Raw genomic sequence first — 20,425 nt, forward strand, 5'->3', positions numbered from 1 at the left:
ACCTTTCTGTCGTGTTTGGGCATATGCTGGCCAAATTAGACGTAATATCTCACTGAATTCACACTTTCAGAGGTGTGAATTATGTTCCTATTACAGATTAGGAAATCAGCCCAGAAAGTTGTATAACTTGCCTGATGTGAAACCACCTTTAGGTGAGTGAAGAATGAACCCCAGGTCCATTGAATCCCAAGCTGGTTACTCTTTCTAAGATTTTAAAGCCCAGAGTTTCTCAGGGCGAGTGTAATAATAGCTCTGGAGTAGAAAGGCTTACCTGGGACTCAATGCAGTATCCCACATGATTCCCCAGAGAAAGCATGTGCTGCAAACCTGACTGGAAATCTCCAAGGTGGAGACCACCCAGCTCCCAGAAACAAATGTCCGCCCAGCATCCCGTCTCTCAGTCAGAGATCCAGGGAGTATCAGAGCTAGGTGGGCTCTGTCAGCAATCCCATCTACCGTACACCTCGTTTAAGAGACGTACCTCCAGCCCAGAGAGGGTCAATTCAATCCTGAAACGTTCAGTACGTGCGTACTCTGTCATTTCAATGCAGGTTGGGGAAACAGACATGGAAACAGACAAAGACAGTGGTGGGTAAACACAGGTTCATGGCAGCCCATAGATGAGTGCCCCACCTGTCTAAATCGGTCAGGTGGTATCCTGGAAGGGGTGGCCGCTGAATCAGTCCAGAAAGAAAAGGCTTTGGGTAATAAAGGAAGAGAAACAGCAGTCCTCTAAGCTGAGGGAACTGTGAGAGAAAAGAATCTAAGACTTGCCCGAGTAAATGTCCCTCAGTGCCAAGCTGTGGATGGCGCTCATCAAAGTCCTTGCAAAGCAGTGCGTTTGTGGCATTTGGGAGGACATGGCTGAAGCGGAGGATTTCTAATCAACTGCACCCATCTTCTAAATTCACAGAGTGCTTATCATCCAGTGACATCACCTCTGTATCCCCAGCAGCACCAGACCCCATGCCTGGCTCATGGGGGGCATTCAGTAAACAACTGTTCATTGATGTTTAATTTGTGCTGGGGGCTCTATATACTGCTAAATTTCCTTCCAACCCTTCTAAGGGGTGCATCATTAGAAAACAGGCTTTGCAAGGACGGAAGCCCTCCGGTAGTGACTTTTGCTAGGGCACAGATAGGCTGATCCAATTTCTTTGCTCTTTCACTGTCTGTGATTAAGCAGAAGTGGGCCTACTGCCTAATGAGTGCCTGTTTGAATTGTATTCTGTCAAACCTTCCCATGTGTGGTTACTGCGGGGAAGGAGTTGCTGACACACACTTCCAGCTTCTATATGAAAGCTTGCACCTTGGTGGGGACCCAGAATCAGCAAGCTCCCTTTTTCTTAATGTCTCAAGGCTTAGCCAGAAGAAATCTTTGATTCGATCATACCTTTGGGGATGAGTACTTCACCCCATTGCTCCTTAATCCGGTCCTGGGGCAGGGCCAGGGGCCTGGGCCACTGGGAGTGAAGGCGGGGGCTGGGAAGGTAGAGGACCCGTGCTCTGAATCCTCATACTCATATTAGCCGTGACCAGGCAAATCATCACATTTTTATTAGGACCAAGGGTGTTGTGAGGATTAACTGAGATGAGGTAGGGCATGTCAAAGGCTTAGTCCTGAGCCAGGCTGACATGGTGAGTGTTGGTAATAGCAGCTGAGGGCATAATAGGGCAGAGCTCTTACAACTGGGGAATGGCCCTGGAGTTGAGAATTTATCAAGTGCCGTCAAGGAGAGTGCCACCGAGACCTGTCCCCTGCCACAGCCAAAGCAGCTCCACTTTTACACGTGTGTAGTTCAAATGTAGACATATAAGGAGGAAGACGAAGGTTCGGCCGCTAGGTATGCTTGAAAATGATTGATCAAGTCTAACTCCTGATTAAGAGTTGACAAAGCAGCTTTGATAAAGCAACCAAGGTCCAGAGAAGTCAAGGGCATTACCAGAGGCCACCCCAAGACTAAGTAATGGACCCTGACCTGGAGGACGAAGGTGCACGAGCTCTGTCGGTGGGTTGTGCCTTACAAACCTCAGGGGATTTGTTATTCACCCATCTCCTCTTACTTTGATCTTAGGTCCTTCCCAGTGGCCTTTTTCCCTGACTCAGTCCGTTCTCCTCTGTGACTAACCCAGTGAACAATATTTAATGGGTATCAGATGATCATCAGAAATAATTATGGATTATATATATATCAACATATCAAATGTCTAAGCCAAAGTTTTCGTATTCATTATCTATGCCTTTAGATGATCCCATTTATACAAGTCAGATAATTGTCCAGTGTTGTAACAACAGATAAAGGCCAGGTAACTCAACTTTGGAGATGGAGCCCCTTGCTGAGCCCATGGACAATCCCTGTTGTGTCTGTGTTATTTCCGTGCATTTGAGTCCCTGGGTGTGTGTATACTACAGGAAACCAAACTCTGAAATGAGAGACGAGGGGAAGGAGGAAATAGGAACCCACACCTCCTACTCAGTCTATTGATAAGCCTTTCAAGGTAGGCAAGAAGTTTTACAAATGAGTAAAGTGAGCCTCTAAGATATTAATTGAAGGATGTCATCCAGCTAATGTCGAATCTTCTGTTTGAACCATGGTTTCACAATCTCCAAAGCCACTCAATGCTGTCAGAGGAAACCCTGATGCCTTTCAGCTCAGAGACCTGAATATTAAAATTTGGGAGCTGTGACCAATGCCCCCTCTCCCCTGTTCCACCCATTCGAGAATGTTTTCTTGCAGCTCCCAGAGGTAAGGGACTAGAGAGGAGTTGAGAGTACCACTGAGGCTAAATGAAGTTTTCGCCTTTTCCTGAACTTAGTCACAATTCAACTGGATGTGGACAGAAGCCTTGGGAAGGAATATCTTTCCTTCCTCAAAGAGAAACGTTGGAGGGGGTGGGAAGGGATAAAGTAAGAGGTTGGATTAACAGATACACACTACTATACATAAAATAGATAAACAACAAGGACCTGCTGCACAGCAGAGGGAACCATATTCATATCTTGTAATACCCTGTAATGGAAAAGAATCCAAAAAAGAACATATCTATCTATCTATATATCCATCTATCTATCTATCTATCTATACATATATATCCAAGATGCTCCAAGACATAATCATAGCCTTTCTTCATTCATCCTGTGATGAACTGTCAACACCTTACCTCTACATAGAGACCTAGTAGACATTGTGCTTTCTTCTCCTAAGTATGGTATGAATGATGCAGCCATTGATATTTTACTTTGAAGATGATGTTCCTGACCACTGGACCTTTGAAAACTTTGGTGATGTGGCAGGGCCCTGAATCTTCATAAGGTTTATCTCCCGCTCTTTACAATTATGGTCATCTTAATAAGGCTAGCCTTCCTGATCAGCATAATGTTATCCAGGTAATGGGTGAATGTGATGCTCTGTGGGGGTGTCCAGATGGCCCAGCTGTCTTCAGGCTATGTTGTGAAAGAGAGCAGTAGCATTAATATGGCTCTGGGCCAACTGTGAATACTTTTTGCTGTCCATTTCATGTCAGTGCCATGATTTGGATAAAAAAGAATGCATTTATCAAAGCAATGGCCACATAGCATGTACTTGAGGCCATGTGAATCGCTCTCACAGTGATACCACATCTGGTGAAGCATCTTTGACTGAAGCTAATGATTGGTTGAGCTTGTGGTGGTCTATAGACATTCTCCAGTGTCCCTCTGGTGCTGTAAGAAGTAAACTTCCATATTAAATGGAAATGTGAGAGGAACCATCACTCCTTCACTCTTTTTTTTTTTTTTTTTTTTTTTTGCAGTACGCGGGCCTCTCACTGTTGTGGTCTCTCCCGTTGCGGAGCACAGGCTCTGGACGCGCAGGCTCAGCGGCCATGGCTCACGGGCCCAGCCGCTCTGCGGCATGTGGGATCTTGCCAGAATGGGGCACGAACCCGCGTCCCCTGCATCGGCAGGTGGACTCTCAACCACTGCGCCACCAGGGAAGCCCTCTCCTTCATTCTTTAGACTCTTTTGGGTAGCACTAATTACCACCATCTGCCTGGATGTGACGTTTTTGTTATTTACTTTCCAGACTTGCGTGGGGTAGGTGGGTAACCAGTTTCAGAAGACTCATTTGGGGCTTTCCCTGGTGGCGCCGTGCTTGAGAGTCCGCCCGCCGATGCAGGGGACACGGGTTCGTGCCCTGGTCCAGGAAGATCCCACATGCCACAGAGCGGCTGGGCCCGTGTGCCATGGCCGCTGAGCCTGCGCGTCTGGAACCTGTGCTATGCAACAGGAGAGGCCACAGCAGTGAGAGGCCCGCGTACCACAAAAAAACAAAAAACAAAAAAAACAAACAAGACTCATTTGGGCTTCCTCACTATGCTGGCTCTTAACCCATAAGTCAAGACCCGATGTGAGAGGGCAGACAGCAGAAGCAAAAAGAACTACAGTTCTGAAGCCTGTGGAACGAAAACCTCATTCACAGAAAGATAGACAAAATGAAAAGGCAGAGGGTTATGTACCAGATGAAGGAACAAGATAAAATCCCAGAAAAACAATTAAATAAAGTGGACATAGGCAACCTTCCAGAAAAAGAATTCAGAATAATGAGAGTGAAGATGATCCTGGGCCTCAGAAAAAGAATGGAGGCAAATATCCAGAAGATGCAAGAAATGTTTAACAAAGACCAGAAGAATTAAAGAACAAACACCTAGAAGAATTAAAGAACAAACAAACAGAGATGAACAATACAATAACTGAAATGAAAAATACACTAGAAGGAATCAATAGCAGAATAACTGAGGCAGAAGAACGGATAAGTGACCTGGAAGACAGAATGGTGGAATTCACTGCTACAGAACAGAATAAAGAAAAAATAACGAAAAGAAATGAAGACAGCCTAAGAGACCTCTGGGACAACATTAAATGCACCAACATTCACATTATAGGGGTCCCAGAAGGAGAAGAGAAAGAGAAAGGACCCAAGAAAATATTTGAACAGATTATAGTCAAAAACTTCCCTAACGTGGGGAATGAAATAGCCACCCAAGTGCAGGAGGTGCAGAGAGTCCCAAGCAGGATAAACCCAAGGAGAAACACGCCGAGACACATAGTAATCAAAGTGACAAAAATTAAAGGCAAAGGAAAATTATTAAAAGCAACAAGGGAAAAATGACAAATAACATACAAGGGAACTCCCATAAGGTTAACAGCTGATATCTCAGCAGAAACTCTACAAGCCAGAAGGGAGTGGCATGATATATTTAAAGGATGAAAGGGAAGAACCTACAACCAAGATTACACTACCCAGCAAGGATCTCATTCAGATTCGACAGAGAAATCAAAAGCTTTACAGACAAGTACAAGCTAAGAGAATTCAGCACCACCAAACCAGTTCTACAACAAATGTTAAAGGAACTTCTCTAAGTGGGAAACACAAGAGAAGAAAAGGACCTACAAAAACAAACCCCAAACAATTAAGAAAATGGTAATAGGAACATACATATCAATAATTAGCATAAATGTGAATGGAATAAACACTCCAACCAAAGGACACAGGCTCACTGAATGGATACATAAAGAAGACCCATATATATGCTGTCTACAAGAGACCCACTTCAGACCTAGGGACACATACCGACTGAAAGTGAGGGGATGGCAAAAGATATTCCAAGCAAATGGAAATCAAAAGAAAGCTGGAGTAGTAATACTCCTACCAGATAAAATAGACTTTAAAACAAAGAATGTTACAAGAGACAAGGAAGGGCACGACACAATGATCAAGGGATCAATCCAAGAAGAAGATATAACAATTTTAAATATCTATGCACCCAACATAGGAACACCTCAATACATAAGGCAAATGCTAACAGCTATAAAAGGAGAAACCGACAGTAATACAATAATAGTGGGGGAATTTAACACCTCACTTGCACCAATGGACAGATCATCCAGACAGATAATTAATAAGGAAACACAAGCTTTAAATGACACAAATAGACCAAATAGATTTAACTGATGTTTATAGTACACTCCATCTGAAAACAGCAGATTACACTTTCTTCTCAAGGGCACACAGGACATTCTCAAGGATAGATAACATCTTGGGTCACAAATCAAGCCACAGTAAACTTAAGAAAATTGAAATCACATCAAGCATCTTTTCCGACCACAATGCTATGAGATTAGAAATCAATTACAGGGAACGAAACATAAAAAACACAAACACATGGAGGCTAAACAATACGTTACTAAACAACCAAGAGATCACTGAAGAAATCAAAGAGGAAATCAAAAAATACCTAGAGACAAATGACAACAGAAACACGATGATCCAAAACCTATGGGATGCAGCAAAAGCAGTTCGAAGATGGAAGTTTGTAGCAATACAATCATACCTCAAGAAACAAGAAAAATCTCAGATAAACAATCTAACCTGACATCTAAAGGAACTAGAGAAAGAAGAACAAACAAAACCCAAAGTTAGTAAAAGGAAAGAAATTATAAAGGTCAGAGCAGAAATAAATGAAATAGAAACAAAGAAAACAATAGCAAAGATCAATAAAACTAAAAGCTGGTTCTTTGAGAAGATAAACAAAATTGATAAACCATTAGCCAGACTCATCAAGAAAAAGAGGGAGAGGACTCAAATCAATAAAATTAGAAATGAAAATGGAGAAGTTACAACAGACACTGCAGAAGTACAAAGCATCCTAAGAGACTACTACAAGCAACTGTATGCCAATAAAATGGACAACCTGGAAGAAATGGACAAATTCTTAGAAAGATATAACCTTCCAAGACTGAACCAGGAAGAAATAAAAAATATGAACAGACCAATCACAAGTAATGAAATTGAAACTGTCATTAAAAATCTTCCAGTAAACAGAAGTCCAGGACCAAAACAGCTTCACAGGTGAATTCTATCAAACATTTAGAGAAGGGCTAACACCCATCCTTCTCAAACTCTGTCAAAAAACTGCAGAGGAAGGAACACTCCCACACTCATTCTACAAGGCCACCATCACCCTGACACCAAAACCAGACAAAGATGCTACACACACACAAAAATTACAGACCAATATCACTCATGAATATAGATGCGAAAATCCTCAACAAAATACTAGCAAACAGAATTCAACAACACATTAAAAGGATCATACACCATGATCAAGTGGGATTTATCCCAGGAATGCAAGGATTCTTCAATATACGCAAATCAATCAATGTGATATACCATATTAACAAACAGGAATAAAAACCATATGATCATCTCAATAGATGCAGAAAGAGCTTTTGACAAAATTCAACACCGATTTATGATAAAAACTTTCCAGAAAGTGGACATAGAGGGAATCTACCTCAACATAATAAAGGCCATATATGACAAACCCACAGCAAACATCATTCTCAATGGTGAAAAACTGAAAGCATTTCCTCTAAGATCAGGAACAAGACAAGGATGTCCACTTTCGCCACTATTATTCAGCATAGTTTTGGAAGTCCTAGCCATGGCAATCAGAGAAGAAAAATAAATAAAAGGAATACAAACTGGAAAAGAAGTAAAACTGTCTGCAGATACCATGATACTATACATAGAGAATCCTAAAGACGCCACCAGAAAACTACTAGAGCTAATCAATGAATCTGGTAAAGTTGCAGGATACAAAATTAATGCACGGAAATCTCTTGCATTCCTATACAATAATGGCGAAAAATGTGAAAGAGAAATTAAGGAAACACTCCCATTTATCTTTGCAACAAAAAGAATAAGATACCTAGGAATAAACCTAACTAGGGAGACAAAAGATCTGTATGCAAAAACTATAATAAGACACTGATGAAAGAATTGAAAGATGATACAAACAGATAGAGAGATATATTATATTCTTGGATTGGAAGAATCAATATTGTGAAAATGACTATACTACCCAAAACAATCTACAGATTCAATACCATCACTATCAAATTACCAATGGTATTTTTTACAGAACTAGAGCAGGAAAATCTTAAAATTTTATGGAGACACAAAAGACCCCAAATAGCCCATGCAGTCTTGAGGGAAAAAAATTGAACTGGAAGAATCAGACTCTCTGACTTCAGACTATACTACAAAGCTATAGTAATCAAGCCAATATGGTACTGGCACAAAAACAGAAATATGGATCAATGGAACAGGATAGAAAGCCCAGAATAAACCCACACGCCTATGGTCAACTAATCTATGACAAATGAGGCAAGGCTACACAATGGAGAAAAGGCAGTCTCTTCAATAAGTGCTGGGAAAACTGGACAACCACATGTAAAAGAATGAAATTAGAATACTCCCTAACACCATACACAAAAATAAATTCAAAATGGATTAAAGACCTAACTATAAGACCGGACACTATAAAACTCTTAGAGGAAAACATAGGAAGAACACTTTTTGACATATTTCACAGCAAGATCTTTTTTGACCCACCTCCTAGAGTACTGGAAATAATAACAAAAATAAACAATTGAGACCTAATGAAACTTAAAAGCTTTTGCACAGCTAAAGAAACCATTAAAAAGACGAAAAGACAACCCTCAGAACGGGAGAAAATATTTGCAAATGAATCAATGGACAAAGGATTAATCTCCAAAATATATAAACAGTGCATGCAGCTCAATATTAAAAAAAACAAAAAGTCCAATCAACAAATGGGCAGAAGACCTATATAGACATTTCTCCAAAGAAGACATACAGATGGCCAAGAAGCACATGAAAAGCTGCTCAACATCACTAATTATTAGAGAAATGCAAATCAAAACTACAATGAGGTATCACCTCACACCAGTTAGAATGGGCATCATCAGAAAATCTACAAACAACAAATGCTCGAGAGGGTGTGGAGAAAAGGGAACCCTCCTGCACTGTTGGTGGGAATGCAAAATGATACAACCACTGTGGAGAACAGTATGGAGGTTCCTTAAAAAACTAAAAATAGAATTACCATATGACCCAGCAATCCCACTACTGGGCATATACCTAGAGAAAACCATAATTCAAAAAGACACATGCACCCCAATGTTCATTGCAGCACTATTTACAACAGCCAGGTCATGGTAGCAACCCAAATGCCCATCGACAGATGAATGGATAAAGAAGAAGTGGTACATATACAAAATGGAATATTATTCAACTGTAAAAAGGAATGAAATTGGGTCATTTGCAGAGACGTGGATGAACCTAGAGACTGTCATACAGAGTGAAGTAAGTCAGAAAGAGAAAAACAAATATTGTATATTAATGCATATGTGTGGAATCTAGAAAAATGATACAGATGAACTGGTTTGCCAGGCAGAAATAGAGACATGGATGTAGAGAACAAGCATATGGACACCAAGGGGGCAAAGTGGTGGGGGTGGGATGAACTGGGAGATTGGGATTGACATGTACACACTGATATGTATAAAATAGATAAGTAATAAGAACCTGCTGTAAAAAAAAATAATTAAATTAAGTTAAAAAAAATCCAGTGTGGGTGTTATTATATGTTCTAAGTATGTCAAACTCTATACATTCGATGGATGGGGAAATGATAATCAGGTATGTCTGCAGACCCCGTGGACTCAATATGAATTGGTCACGGGCTCTAATTATCACCCCCCATTTCTCCACTCTAATATGGGGCCATCACAACACTTTGGATTTCTGGGTATCAGGGTCAATCCTACCCTGTGTCCACAGATCTTTGAAATGTCTAGATATTGCTATTTCCTCAGCAATAGCCACCCAAGTAAATGACTCTAGTTCCCTTTAGGAAAGGACAGAGGAATCATTATATGCATTTCTTGGAGATAATATGGGTTCCATTCCAGACCGCTGCAGTTAAGCAAATGTCACAAAAAACTGAGTCCCACACATTGTCTGGTTTCCCAGCGCACATAAAAAGTATGTTTACACTATACTGTAATCTATTGTGTGAATAGCATTGCGTCTAAAAAACAATGTATCACCTTAATTAAAAAAGACTTCGTTCCTAAAACATGCTAAGGATCGTCTGAGCCTTCAGTGAGTTGTAGTAGTAATATCAAAGATCACTGATCACAAGTCACCGTAACACATATAGCAATAATAAAAAAAAAATTGAAATATTTTGAGAATTACCAAAATGTGACACAGAGATATGAAGTGAGCAAATGCTCTGATAGACTTGCTTGACCCAGGGCTGCCACAAAAATTCAATTTATAAAAAAACATAGTATCTGCGAAGCATAAGAAAGCAAAGAGTGAAGAAACAAGGTCTGCCTGTATAATATACACTTGTTTCACTGCCGCAGGGCCCTCTCCTGAGAAACCAGCTCCCTTAAATGCCAATAGGTCTGAGTCTGAAAACTTACTTCCAATTTCCTTACTTTGTCTGCAACTGGACAAAGCATATGACACTTTATTAGAGTCATTTTATTGCCATTAGTCTCGTGATCATCATTCTTATTTGCTTTTTAATGCACTGCAGACATCATGGTAATTGTGGCCTTTTGACTTTTGGCAATTAGCTGTCCACACATTATTGCTTTGGGGTATCATCACTCCCATTGCTACCTGCAAGCCATCTCCATGCCAGCTCCTCTTCCTTAGCTGTGACCGCTGAAAAGAGCCACCACTGAACTTAGTGATGACTCTCACCAGCACGTTCCTGATGGCCTTAGTGGCCTTTGAGCCATCATGAAACATAATCCTCTGATGGGTCTGCTGGCCTCACATAATACATCTGTTCCAGTGCGTTGCCTTCCCTGTGGCTTTAATACCTTTCTCTGCTGTTTCCCTACTAATTCAGGCGTTTAGGTTGGCTCATTTTTGGCCATTGCTTTCTCCAGTTTTCTGGGAAGCCCCCTAACAGCATGTGTGTGTCATCCCCAGGATTCTTGCTGGAGTGGTGTCAGAGTTTTCTATTGCTACTGTAACAAATTATCATAAATTTAGAGGCCTAAAATAATACAAATTTATTATCTCATAGTTCTGTGGGTAAGATGTCAAACACAGGTCTCACTAGATTAAAACCGAGGTGCCAGCAGTGCTCCTTTCTTCTCTGGAGTCTGGGGAGAATCCCATTTCCTTGCCTTTTCCAGCATTTAGAGCCCAACTGCACTCCTCAGCTAGAAGCTCCCCTCGGCCAGCATCACATGGTTTCTCTGCTTCCATCATCACAGCCCTTTTTCTGACCCTTTCTTGCCTCCCTCTTCTAATTTTAAGGACCTCCGTAATTGCACTGAACCCACTTGGATAATCCACGATAATCACCATATTTCAAGGTCGCCTGATTAACCATTCTAATTCCATCTGCAGCCTTAATTCCCTTTTGCCATGTAAACTGACATATTGACAAATTCTAGAGGTCAGGACTTGGACATCTTGGGCTTGGGGGTCACTATTCTGCCAACAACAGAGAGTAAACCTTATACCCAAGGAGAGTGTTCCCAGGTCAATATGGTCTCCTGATGTACTTTTAGGTTCTAATCCCCTTGACCAAGAATCTTTAAAATCCAGGACTGCAAATACGCATTCCCACCAATACATGCTGGCTGATTATTGGAGCTACTTTGGAACGTAGTACCATTTCTCCCTTACCAGATGCTATGTGGAGCCATGATGACACTCTGGGTTTCTGGATTTCTCTGTTAATCCTACCATGTGACCAAAGGTCCTTGAAATATCTAGGAAATCATTATAGTACATGCTTATATGGGTTGTGTAGCTGGGTCATGCAGCTACTGAACACAAATTATTGACTTGGTATCTGAAAGGGGACTCTTGCCGTGCAGTGTCTCCCACATAGGAGGGGTGCTGGCTTTTAATAGGAGAGCTTGCTCTCAGACTGTGAGACATCAGGATTCTGGCAAGCCAAAATCTTTGGGGGAATCCACTAAGATATAACAGGGATCCAGATTTTCCCAACCAGGGCCTTGACCTTGGTATAACAGAGCTGTCTTGGCTACATATTCAATTGCCTTTGAAGCTCTACACTAAGGATTACACCCTGAGTTTGAGCATTTTCTGTTCTCCCACTAAACCAAAGAAGACCTTCTTTGTAAGCTACCAAAGAGGCCCTCTGGTCTTCACACTCCGTTTTAAATGGTTTGTTAACTGTCCTCAACTTTCCGTTGTCCCTTTGAACTGCAGTGCAATGCCACTGTCCTTCCTGGGCAAGGATGTTAATCAGTGTCCCAAAGCTGGCCTCATAGAGCAAAGCTCTTCATCTCCCACCTCTGCTTCCCGGGGTACCACGGGAGCAGTAGTGTGGGGGATTGAGAAGATGAGTATCAGTGATACTCATGAGGTGGGTAGATCTCCTCTGGCACCTTTTCCAGGCACCCCCAGCCACCCCAGGAAATCCTCCCAGGCCACCTTTCTAGATTCCTCTAGAGCCCCAAACCTCTGCCTCCAAAGCCAGGGTGGAAGGGGATCTGGAGCTTCAGAACCTGCCAGGCCCCATAGATCTCCACTTCCTTCCCAGAGGAGGAAACCTGGCCTAAAGAGGTAACCCATTGTTTCTCCTTCCTATGGGTGGGATGTTCCAGGGAGGATGTGTACTTCACTCTGAAGTCAGAATTTATTTCTTCTTAATGATCAGAGAACTGGGAATCCCACTGGCTCTGAAAATGTAATGCCTTAAAGGCGTGTTTAAAATATAAGCTCCTTATTAATTGTAAAAATGAACCCTCATCTTAAGTCTTTTACATACCTTCCAGCGTACGGGTTCTATCTTTACATATTGCTACTTGGCTGGCAAAGAAACAAGAATCATCTAGTTTGGTTCCGCATTCTATGGGTGAGGAAGGACACTGAAGGCCAGACACAGCTCTGGGGTCACCTCTTCCAGAAAGCTGTGTGTGCTTGAGCAACCACCCTGCCCATGGGCCCTGCTCCACATCTGGACTGTGGTCTCCTTGAGGGCAGGGTTCTGTCTAATGTGTCTCTATATTCCCAGTGGCCCACATGGGTCCAAGCACAGAGTCAATATTCATCAAATGTGTGTTGAATGAATGATGATGGCCCAGAGATGTCCTCAGGGCCAAACCAGAGAGACGTGTCTCACATGGTGACTCAGAGCACAGGAGTCTGGTGTGAGTCTCACAGCCAAGATGATTATATCGAGGCAGGGAGGATAGTAAGGGAGGAGGACAGGAAGAAACAACTGGCGAGCTCGAGAAAGCATCCTTTCTACAAATTACCAAACATTTTCTTTGTTGCATAGGAAGCTTTGTAGTTTTTTAATATATTGAATCCAGCTGGCAGCTGGGGTGGTGGGCAAAGTCCTACAGACACTATCTGATTGAATGTTTAAACTCTGTATGCCATTTAAGGGACTGAAATCTAGAATACAGGTCTCCTGAGCAGGTACTGCTTCTTTATTACATATTGTTACATGCTATTAAATATTATAGCATATTATTAAACACTTCTTTATTACAGGTATTCTTGAACCTTCATATAGAATCTGGGAAGTGACTGGCCATCAACAAATATTTGCAGAAAGAATGAATAAGAGGTTTAACAGACTGCTGGATCTTCACAAAGGCGATGCAGCTTGGTATCATTTTGCCAGGGATGGTATTCTGGAGAGTAATTTAGAAGCCATCTCAATGTGAGTTAAATTCTTTTCTATTATTTTGACAATGTTCACCAGCTTCAGTATGAGATCTATGAAGATGCTTAGAGAAATGGCCTCGGGAAGTTCAATGTTCATATGAGGCTGCTCCTGGTAGATAAACCTTTTAAAGGATGGTCCGTGCTTTTCGGGGTAAGTTTGGCAATTTCTGCACCCCATCCATGGAGCTGGATTTTCCGATATTTTCCCCAAGTGTTTGTCTTCATCTTATTCTTAAGATGAGGAAGCTGATTTTGTCAAACTATATTTTCTGTTGTAAGTATATTTTTTAGAATGCACATCTCTCATTTTCTAAATATAAATTTGCTATGTTATTAAATGTGCTTTTTTTTTTAAGCCACACGTATATCATCCAGTCCAAATGTGATTCTGACATTCCCCGGGGGAGACTTCACTGACCAGATCACGAGGGCAGACCACTGGACTCAGTGACCCCTACCATTGACTCCCATAAAGTTTTCAGTGGCCCTGGGCAATTAAAAGGCAGTGTGATGAATGATAAAGGAGAAAATCATGGCTCAAATTCCAACGCTGGGGCTCAGGGCATAATGGGGTAGCTGACAAGACTGGGCCCGTGCAACGCCCCGTGAGCACCTCTGGGATAGAGGTAAACTTGAGGAGTTGTAAGGCGACTTAATCCAGCCTCAGGGGGAGGTAAAGAAGGACTCACTGAGGAAAAATATGGCCAGTCTGAGTCCTGAAGGACGAGTAGGAACATGTGAGGCAAAAAACGTAGTGTCATCAGAAGGCCCATCAGTATACACTATAATATATGCATATATTGGGACTTCCCTGGTGGCACAGTGGTTAAGAATCCACCTGCCAATGTAGGGGACATGGGTCTGAGCCCTGGTCCGGGAAGATCCCACATGCCATGAGCATCTAAGCTCGCGAGCCACAACTACTGAGCCTGCGCTCTAGAGCCCATGAGCCACAACTACTGAGCCCACATGCCACAACTACTGAAGCCCGTGTGCCTAGAGCCCATGCTCCGCAACAAGAGAAGCCAACACAATGAGAAGCCTGCGCACCACAATGAAGAGCAGCCCCTGCTCACCTCAACTAGAGGAAGCCCGCGCACAGCAACGAAGACCCAACACAGCCAAAAGAAAAAAAAAATATATATATATATATATATATATGCATATATATATATGTTGTATATAGACATATATAGAAATATACTCTGGTATATTTCTGACTGCTACTGTCCAAAGCTAAGCACAATTGGTTATGAAATGCAACATGTCTGAGTAAATAAAACGTATTAATTAACAAAAACACACTTTTCCTGCCATCAAACTCTGAAAAGCATTTTTTCGCACATGTTAGAGAGAGCATACAGTGATGTAAGCAATGTTTTCTGGATCAATTTTGTCACAGACGTAGATACAGATTTTGCCTAGCTATGTTTCCATTCCCTAAAAGTCCCAAGGAGTGTGTGCTGGACATTGAAATGGTGGCACAACCTATTGATATAATAAAAGGAGAGAGTTCCATGGGGACTGAGGCCATCTAGGAAGACTGGGGAAAGAAGCCTCTAGATGCTAGCTTTGACTGATGTCCTAGGACTAAAATTTCTGCCAAAGGGGTTATGAATGACTCTTGCCACTGGCTTTGCTGAAAGCCGGGCCTCCGCCTCTAGTTTTGTGAAGCTCATGTTGTTGAAGAACCCAGGAGGACAGCCCAGATTAGGCTGAATCAATGCAGGAGTGTTTACAGCAATCCCATCCCAGGCCATCTGCTCAGAGAGTTAAACAGAACTTCAGGCACTTGGGCCTTTTTCCTTCTGGATCCCAGGTCTCACCCAATAAATGACCTGCCTTCACCAATACTCACAGTTTACACTGTCAATACTGTACCAGTTGGAGAAAACAATTTCATACTGTTTTTAAAAAAGCTTATTTTCGCACATTTACTAAAGGAAAACATAGCTTCGTATGCCTACAGACATTGTAGGGGTTGAAACACAGAAATGGAGAAAGAAATTCTGGTTCCACCTCTTTGAAGCAGAGTAATATTAGGCAAGCTTTCTTAACTTTTCTGTGTTTCAGTTTCTTCATCTGTTATTTGGGGATGATATTGCCTACTTCATACGTCTACCGTGATAGTCACAGGGATAGTACATGTGAAAGATGCAATAATGCCTTCTTATTATCAGACGGCCACTTTCAGTCTATCTTAATTTGCTTCCGGTGAAGCCAAGAACCTCGGGGATCAACATTTGCTTAGAGGAGAGAGAAAGGAAATATGATAACCGACTGGCAGTGAACGAGTCCACCCATGGGCTCCCTGGGACACCTTTGGAAGGGAGCCCATGTGCTCCTCTCTGCAGCTCAGTGCAAAGGGTGTGCTGGTCTGGGTGGGACAGGGTCAGGGCTGGAGGTGACCTCGGGTGTCCTGAGGCATGGCAGCTAAATCACTCAGTAGCCGTCCTATGGAGACAGCGGTGGGGATGCCAGGAGGTGTTGCGATATTATTTTAGAGGATTCATACGCTTAGTATTAGAGTTCCCCTCATCTAACCATCAGAGGTTTTGGACTCTGTCTGGTGTGAACATTTTTTTCTGTTTAGAAAGAGTTCCGCACATTGCTCATGACTTTAGCAGACTGCACATCTCGCGAGAGCTTGTTTATTCTGCTAAGTGAGTCATCAATATCCTCCTCTGCACTCAGCCGTGGAATGGGAGACTTGGAAGAGAGTTGAGGGCTCAGCTAGCTCAGCCCTCTCATTTGACTGATGGGGAAATGAAGGCCCCAAAGGGAGAAGCGTTTGCATGAAATCACATCGTAATGGACCTAAACTACGGGGCTCCTGATTCCAAGTCTGGCATGTATTCTACTCAATGCAACAGACTTTTAAAGAGTTTTGGAGGGGATCGGTGGAAGAAGGATCATGTCAAATACTCTACATATTGTGTCCCAATTAAACCTCTCAGCAGCTCTGGAAGAAAGTCATATTTAGGAAGGGGATTATATAAATCTCCCAAGTGAAAGGTACCCTCCCTGCATTAAGAGGTAGAGAAACATCCTCATGGCCAGAGGTAGGGAATTCAGGGTCAAGAAGTCTCTATAACAAACTGCTTAGATTCTCAATTGTCATAAAGGCATCGTTTCTTTGTCTAAGAGGTATGAAAGCTGCCTGCTTTGGTCGCTTCTTAGGTCTCATATCTATGAGACCTCCAGAAATATGAAATTAAAACTTGTTTTTTTCTTCTGTTAAAAAAAAAGAAGAGGATTATAGCAGTTAGTTAAGGAGACACAAATAGAAAAAAAATTATATCATTCATTCTACGTAAAAAATATTCTACATGGAAAATACTTGTGTACTTACTCCCCATTCATTGTGCTAAACGCGGAGATGTGGAAGAGAGTAGTACAGATCCCATCCCCGTCGTCACTGACTTTATAATCTAGTGAGCTCTGGAGTCTGTACTACACAGGTAGTTTTAAAACTGGTTACTTGGAGCACTCAGGTGCCACAGAGATGGCTCGAGGTTTACTTGAGGCTGCACAGACGATCACGCTGGGGGCCACATCTCTCCTCCTCTCGCCATCCCCGCGTCAACTGTAGAGATGCCATTCTGTCTCTTTCTACACTGCGACTTCGTGTAAGATTGCACTTGAAGACAGGATTCCTTTGATTCATCCACTAAGCTGATCCATGCTGCCTCCTTCTCTTATTCAGAAAATCTTCAGCTGCCAGTGCAAAAACTCAACTCAGAGTATCTCGAGAACAGAAACAATGGAATGTACTGGAAATCTTTGGATACATCAAATTTGAGGTTCAGCCAGGTCGGGAAGCTTAAACATTGGAAGGGGGAGCCCCCTCTTGTTTGGCTTCAGATCAGTTCAGATCTAAGAACTTGAATAAGAACATCAGATTTTGCTCTCTCTTCCTTTCTTTCCTTATCTTTCCACTTAGCTTACCTCTGCTTGGCTTTATTAGTCATTTGTTACCTCCAAATAGCAGATGATATGGCTGTTGGAAGCCCCCGATCTGTAACCTTCCAGCAGAAGGAAACATTTCCTCTCTCTATGTCCACATAGTCATCTCAAGGAAGAATATTATTGGTCCTGTTCGGGTCCAACAAATCCGTGGTCAACACATGCTCAGGTGCCAACCCTGGAGGAGAGGGTTGGGAACTATGATTGACAGTTCCACCACCATCAAAGAGAATGATAGAGTAATTTATAGAAAGAACAGATGAGAATGTGCAGGTGGGAAGACCAATGCTAAGGTAGCATAGTCTATTATATTCTTCCTTCCTTAAGTTGATACAGATATATTCTTTGATAACCTATTGCTTTATTCTACTTATTGTATTTTCTTTAATATTGACTAATTGCAAAGATGATTCTAGGCAACTGAAATTAAAGTATGTACAAGAAAGATGAAACTCAAACTCTTGAGCTCAAGGTAAAAGGTAAAAGGGGGTGATCGTAACACTATTTCTAGATGCCCTAGCTAGGAGAAGACATACACGTTAAGAAGAAATCTTAGCTTTGAGTTTCCAGTTTCCTTCCCAAAAAAACGGAAGAGTGGGTTCATAATTCTCATTGTCTAATATTAGAATCTAGTTGCCAGTGGCTAACAAACTTTTTCCTGCCACTGAGATCTGAGTTTAGTTTGTCACAGACACTTTTGTCTATAAGACATTCATGTAGTTTTTTTTTTTAATTAAAAAAATTTTTTCAAGCCAGCAAATAATCCTTCTACCCAGTCTCTACAATCCTGGATGGTTCTTTTTTAAGCCTTTTGTGGAAAATACATACAGCCAGCATCTTTTGAAGTTGTCATTCAAATGAGAGCACCATGCTACTAAGAGAGCTGGAGTGTTGAGGAAGAATGGCCCCGGTCAGGACCAAATGATCCATTTAGAGCTCTAGAAAGGACCAGCTATAATCATCACTTCAGAGGGAATTATTTCCTTTCTGTCTCAATAGGAAGATGGGAACCATGAGAATCATTGGAAATTAGCACAGTTTCATTGAGAAAGGCACTGCAAAGGAGTCACACTTCTAGAACATTTTGACGTCGACAGTGGTAATGCTGGGTGTCTGTCTTTATTTGCTGTGTGGCTCTGTGAAAATCCCTTCTTATTTAGACTTCATTTTCAAAATATGCAAAATACAAGAATAGGTTTATGTGATTACTAAGATTTCTTCTGGTTCTAAATGTCCATATCTAGATCATATTTTTAATAATACAGATACTAGAAAACTATGCCTGTTTGATTATTAAGTGACAATATTGTTTTCCACATGTAGCTTTTGGAAACTGGTCCTGTTAATTGGCAGAAAACTCTCATATTGCCAAAACACTCTTGTGTTTCTGAACAACACTTATATTTTGCTGAGAAAGATTTTGAATATTTCTTGCTCTTAATAGTTTTCTTATAGAGACGCAGATGTAGAGAGCAAACGTATGGACACCAAGGGGGGAAAGCGGGGGGACGAGTAGGATGAACGGGGAGATTGGGATTGACATATATACACTAGTATGTATAAAATAGGTAACTAATAAGAACATTTTGTATAGCACAGGGAGCTCCACTTTGCTGTACAGTAGAAACTAACACAACACTGTCAAAAAACTATACCCCAATTAAAAGAAAATACCAGTGATTTAAAAAAAAGTGAAGGAGAAATAAAGACTCTCTCAGACAGAAAACAAACAAAAAATAGTTTTCATTTTATGAGCAACTCTCCTCCACAATATACAGAAAACAATGAAAAATTCAAAGTTTCCTTGAAGCTCTTTATCTCTGTTGCTTCTCTTTATGACATACACTAGCCTCTTTCAGTTACCAGAGAATCGTTCCACCGACCCTGCCTTGGAAGAGGGCATCCCAAAGTCAAGGTTAGCTTTTCCTGCCTCCAGAGAAAGAGCTGGAGATTCCTATTATAAGAGAGAGAATTAACATTGGAAAATTAGTTCTTACCTAGAGGAGGGTGTGTAGGAATGAAAATAGAAATGGAAGATTCCATATAAGAAGACTGAGACTGAGATTCTTCCAGTTCTGCCAATAAACTAAATATATAAGAATTGCTAATACTGATATACCATTTTGCAGTTTACAATATACTTTCATACGTATTATTTCACATGATCCTCACAAATACTCCTGCACATAATCGATATTCATTGTGTTTCCTAGATGAGGCAATGGAGACCCCTATGGTTTAACTGAAGTGACAAGACAGCTAGTGGAGAAGGAGGGGACCAGGGCCCGCGTTCAGCTCTCATCAACCCAGTGCAAGAGCCTGGGCGACCGCTTTGCAGCCCTGGGACTCAGTCTCCCAGCTGGTAAACCAGGAGTCATAACCCCAGTCTACCTAATTCACAGGTCTGCGTGTGTTCTGAGGAAACACAAATGCCATTCATTTCTTACTGACTGAACTCCAAGTCTATTTCCATAGCTCAGAAACATGGTCAAATATCAAAGACCTGAATTTAGCAACTTCTAAAGTCAAAACAAACCAAACACCACACAAACTCTGCCTTCTCCTCGTAACAAGGGAGTAGTATTAAGCCCAGAGCTGACCTGGGATTCTCTCCAGTGGGACCCGAGAGGGGAGAAACAAACCTTACATTTGCAATTTTGGTGTGGTTTGAGACTCCATTTGCAAAAAGAAGTTACTTACGAAGGAGGAGAAACATTTTTGTGGATGCAAAAACTGGAGACAAGACAGGAAAAAAAAAATCATAGATTTGAAAATCTTACAAAAATAACAAATGAATAATTTACAGCTTTCCCTTCATTTATTGAAAAACATTGGAACGTGTTCTTACTCAATGCAGCTCTTGGGTT

This window comes from Phocoena sinus, chromosome 13, assembly GCF_008692025.1.
Source record: "Phocoena sinus isolate mPhoSin1 chromosome 13, mPhoSin1.pri, whole genome shotgun sequence".
Classification (NCBI taxonomy): Eukaryota; Metazoa; Chordata; class Mammalia; order Artiodactyla; family Phocoenidae; genus Phocoena; species Phocoena sinus.